Below are 5,811 nucleotides of genomic sequence, written 5' to 3' on the forward strand. Positions count from 1 at the left end.
ATGGATGGAACATCTAGTTGAGCTAGAATGCTTATCAGAAACTCGACTTCTAGCCACCCATGCGTTGATCTACGAAAAGACACGACGGAAAAGCTAGTTTGATAAGCATATCAAGCAGTAAGATTTCAAATAGGGAGACTTAGTACTGTTGTACTTGGTCAAGGGATATGAGCAAAAAATGAAGTTTAGGGGGTTAGGACCTTTCAGAGTTCGCACCATAAGCCAAACCGATAATGTGGAACTCGAAACCTTGGAAGGTGAGGGCATAGGCTTCTTTAATGGCAGCCGCATAAAGAAGTATTACTTCCCCACTCATCCACTTCATGAACCGCCGATGCTAGAAGCCCCTGTCAATGTACAAGTAGCCACCATTACAGAGATTGAAGAGGAGGAATGGGAAGCAGTAGCTCCGGCTTACCTGTGCATGACCATTACAGCCCAGCAGACACATGCCATTGATGCATCGATCTCATGATGAGGGCATTGACTTTAATGTCCTAAGTCACAATCATTGGACTCAAATCGGCAAACCATAGTTACAGCCCATTAATGCCAAACTCAACCCATTTGGTAGCTGGTCATATGCACTTTTGGAAAAATGTAAAGTTGCAGTCTCTATTGAGTCTAAAAGCTTTCCCATGATCTTTTATGTGTTGCCAAACATGATAGATACAGGCACGAAATCACTATTAGGACGAACCTTTAAGAAGTTGGCCCACTGTAATCTTGACTACCAGTCATCACAGTGCATCCACCTGGCCATCGGCAATGCAAGAATCGTCATAGCCTTTAGCAAGGGTTGCGCGACTCAACCACAGTCCACAAAGCCACCGGTAGAGGAACCCGCCATCGAGCCTAAGGAGGGGGGTTGTGATTTGTCACCACCCACCACCAAACCTCAGCACCAGTAGAAAGGCGACCACCAAGCTAAAACCCTTGAACACCAGTTCAAATGGGTGCCAAAACATCCAAGACTGCCGCCTAGGAGCACCCAACCACGAACTCTCAAGGCTAGGAACCTTCCCTTGAAACCTAAGAGGCTTAGAATAAACTATAGGCATTGACAAATCGTCACAAGCACGATGGGTTCCCAAGACCTTATTGCAAGCGCAAGGCTATTATGAGGGTAATACCTGGATTTGGGTACCTAAAGCCAAGAAAAACAAGCACACCACTCAAACACCACCCTCAAGCTTTGACCACATAAAGCATCAAGACGAATCGAGCATCAATGTCACAAAAGCCTCTGGCTGCAGGGCCCATTACCCTTCCAAAACCTAAACCCATTGAGACTCAATAAGTTTATCGATACAAACCGCAACTCGCTACTCCTAAATCGCCTCAACCTTGCCCTACTAGTACCCCAACCGCTACCCAAGCATCTAGTAGTGCACAACCCATTGCACCAGCCATGCCTAGTGCACCAAGGCCACAACCCCAGCCAAAACTGCAACCAAAGTTGTTCCCGTCGGGCTACTCAATTGTCCAAATCAACTATCTGGCCCAACCAAACCTCAGTCCCGGGTCGGCCATAGACCCTCTCACCATAGCGGAGATCCATTCTAACCTTGGCCCTAACCTTGGCCAACCAAATGCTGGCCATAGACCCTCTTACCATCAGAGATCCATTCTAGCCTTGGCCGTAGAATTAGCTGAGAATACAAGTGACGACTTGGTTGCTTGCCTCAGACATTTGGATGCCATGTTTACCATGGTTGCTAGCTACGATCGGTTAGACTTAGGTCTTTTCGATGAGCCTTTAGAGATGGAAGTGCAAACGCTACCTTGATCATGGTAGAAATCCGAATTCATATTTGTCAAAGCTTCCCAGATAGCCGAGGAACTCATTGCTATCAAGCTTTCCATTGAACAAGAACGCAAACAACACACCTGATTACATCTTATGACAAGAGCAAAGCCCTTGCCATGGACCAAGAAATTGAGAGGTTGAAGCAGCTTGCGGACAATGACTCCTCTTTCTTATGCAAATGGTATGCTCTTCACCTTCAATGGAACCTAGAAGGATGCCAAGTCATGGCCAATGCAGAATAGAGATGCACGATCAAAATCGCGAAGTATGACCCGACATATGTAGCTCCAACTTCCTAAAGGGTGTTGACCAATATTCGTATTCGACCCCTTGAAGACCACATCAGAGGGCATCCCTATTTAGATCGAATTCTCATAGAAGAGGAGCTCTATACTGCTAGCAGAATCAACTTTGGGGATCTCCTTGTCGATGTCCTCACTTACATCACACAAGTAGGCATCAGACCCTGCGACATGGACCACTATGCTCAAATGGAATACAACTCCAATTTTTCCTTGGCTCATGCAAAACTAAACATGGTAACCATGCGTGAAATGCCCTTAACCCCTTCACCATAATCCTAGGAAGGATTCTTCTTCTTTCCGCAGGAGGAGGGGGTAAGGTGGAAATAAGAATAAAAATCAAAAGAAAAGGAAAAGAAATCAAATCCAATTCACGGTTAAGAAAAAGGGTCATAAAATTTGGGATGTATGGACTGCTTGAGGAAGAAGTTTAATTCTACAATTAAGCATTTCAATACCGCAAGCATGTGATCTTTTTCCTCTGCAAATAATTGTTTTGAAAAGCACTAATGGTGAACATGGCTTCATGACATGCATCCAACATGGCAGGCCAAGAGAAAGCCAGCAAGTTGCTGTTGTCAAAAGAAGAACATGCAAAATATGGCCTTTTTGTGGAAACAAGGGCCTTTAACCAGTTCAAGTTCAGGCACATCTTGAACTTGGACGATGTTGCCATGGAGGAACAAGTAGTGAAGCAAATTTTTGAACAATGCCATCTGCAAAAGTACATGGAAGTAGTCGGCCAAGCCGTTCGACTACAAGAAGTGTGCGGAATTTCTCCGAACCTTTAGTAGAAACCATGGCATTGTGACAGTGCACGAAAGAGAAGAAACCTGCCAAGTCCAGATCGAGTTAACCTCAGAGTTGGTGGAGAAAGTATTGGGCCTAGCCAATAAGGTGGAAAGGTGGCCAAAGAGGGATGTGTATGCCATGTTAGGAATGGACAAGGTGATGGTCCACACAAACGATGGCATCATCTTGGCAGACATCCCTGAACTTGAAATCCAGCTCCAGGCAAAAATGATGCACGCACTATTCTCCATCCATATGTAAACTCAATAATGAGCCGAATCAATGGGTCTATGCTGGAGAGCATTGCAACAGGATCCCTTGACAAAGTGAACCTAAATGGCTTTGCGCGAAAGACCATTGAGTCTTCAGCAAAAGCACTGGCAACAAGAGGAAGACCCATAGGACGAGAGTCCCCTACTACCAAGGCAAAAAGAAAAGCATCATCCTACAAGGCCTCAACCATCGTATTCAGTGGGGTTTTGACAACTATAATAAGGGAAGCATTGGGGGAAGGACAAGGTGAAGAAGGAGTCAGAGAAACACCAGAGAGGTCACCTCCTCACCACGAACAACAACCACACTCCAATGAAAGGATGATGAGTGATGATGAGGAAGGAGAATAAGAAATGCAAAGTAGCCAACAAAAACCTAAAAAGCCAAAGAAGAAGGATTCGCAAGAGAAGGCCGAGGAGGAAAGCAGGAAAAAAGAAAAACTAGACTTACAAAAAGCTAAAAGAGAGTTTAAGAAGGAGGAGGAACATAGGAAGAAGAAAGAAAAGGAGGAGTCAGGGAGGTTGAAGAAAGAATCAAGAAAATATCAGGAGGAGAGAAAAAGGAAGGTAGCTAAAGAAGAGGAAGAGTTGAAAAGGAAGGAAGAAGAAGACATGGCTCTAGAAACACCTCTATCTATAGAGCAGCTATGTAGGCAAGATGAGTTGGGTGCCATGAGCTCATCTAGAGATGAAGGCCCGAGCTCAAGCACACAAGTGCCAGAGATCACACCACCCGCAATGAAAGAAGGCAAGGGCAAGGCCCCAATCAATCCCACCCCTACTCTCATGGTGCCCGCCACTCCCACAATCATATCCACACCAAGCCCCGTAGCCAAAGTGGATGCTAGCAACCTCATGGCCTGGGTACAATACTTTATTAATAAGGAAATGGCCCAAGGAATGGGAGAGGGTACCCCCATAAGTGAAAGATCGGCAACAGCAGCAGACATTGAGTCTAGGTAGGATCCCAAGAGGTAGAAGAGGAAAACCTCCACAACCTCCATTTTCATGACAGAGTTTCCACCTACTATTGCAGACTATGACGAATATGTCAAGGAGCTCCTCTCGCAACTAGAGAAGGTAAAGGAAGATAAGAAGATGGCAATGACTGGGTGCAGTACTTTGTTAATAAGGAAATGGCCCAAGGAACGGGAGAGTGTACCCCCATAACTAAAAGACTGGCAATAGTAGACACCGAGTCTAGGTAAGATCCCAAGAGGCAAGAGAGGGAAACCTCCACAACCTCCATTCCCATGATAGAGCTGCCACTTGCAGACTATGATGGATACGTTAAGGAGATACTCTCGCAACTTGAGAAGGCAAAGAAAGATAAGAAGATGGCAGTGGCTGAACTAGAGGCATAAAAAGGAGGCCATGGTTGCATCCCAATTAGAGAAAACTTGTCAAGTAGCTAGGTGCCAAAGGGTGAAAAGTGAGTTGAAGGAGTAGTTGCAAGCCAAGGACGAGCCTATGACGCCATAATGATGAGGTCGTAGGGCTCTATGAAGACCTACAAGGGGAGATGGAAAAGGTCCATAAAGCCATAGAAGAGTTAGAGGAGGCAAGGGAGGAAAGGGCACATAGGTACCAAGAAGAGATAGAGAATTTGAAGAAAGAAGTAGTCTAAGAGAAGGAGGAGCAAAAAAGGTTGAAAAAAGAGATTGAAGATCAAAAGTAGAGGTTGATGATCCTGGCTCAAAGGCAAGGAGAAAGCCTTGAGGAAATGAAGAAGAGAGCAGAGGACTGGGTGAACCATAATGAGAGAAGAGTCAAAGCTTTGGCGCGTCGTCTAGCTCAGGTTGAAAAGGACAAAGTGCTAGCTGAGACCAGAGCAGAGGCCGCTCAAGTGAGTTTTGAAACCCAGCAATACGCCTTCCTAAACACACTACTAGATGTCACTCAAATGGAGGAAGGGGAGGCCGTTGACTCCATAAAGAAGAAGTTAGGGATTGCACGTAGGGCCTTGAGAGCAGGCCTACAAATGCCAGCGCAACCCGTGGGTGTCAGCCTTGGCCTTGAGGAGCAAGGAAACTATCTACTGCAAGTAGCCTTGACCCCACAAGAAGTAGATGCACTAGGGTTCATTGAGGGGGGCACAATAGGAAGACCAGCAAGGAGAAGAGGCTAGCACAAGCTTTAACATGGGACCTCACGAAGAAGAACTTGTCCCACAGTCTCCTTCCCCACGCCCAGAAGAACAGTAGCACCAAATAGATACCTCTATTGAAAGAAAAACGGAGCTTAAGAGGAAGAGACAATGGATGGTGGAGCAATCAAGGCGAAGATTGAATGCCAAGCCAATAGTGGTGCCAACTGCATCTATCCCACCAAGCCAAGATGATGACCTAGCAAGATTCAATGCTGAACTTGTGATTTGGGAGCAACAGGGAACTGCTAGAAGGCCCTTCGACTTTAATTTCCGATTTCCCGCCAACTTACGCAGAGTACTACCAGTCAGGGTGGTGGAAGAGGTGATTAATGTTGGAAGTAGGCTAGGAGACAAATGGACTTCAGAGAGAGAGTAGAATCCCACCCTATGGGGGACTGAGGACACATATTTCTAGCAATATAATTTTTTTGAAGTGCCCAAGGCTATGAAGGGCTACGAATGCCAACCCACATGGAGGAGGCGCAT

Source organism: Lygodium microphyllum, chromosome 13 (genome assembly GCF_053477565.2).
Source record: "Lygodium microphyllum isolate KBCC chromosome 13, Lygodium_microphyllum_v1.1.10, whole genome shotgun sequence".
NCBI classification, from domain to species: Eukaryota; Viridiplantae; Streptophyta; class Polypodiopsida; order Schizaeales; family Lygodiaceae; genus Lygodium; species Lygodium microphyllum.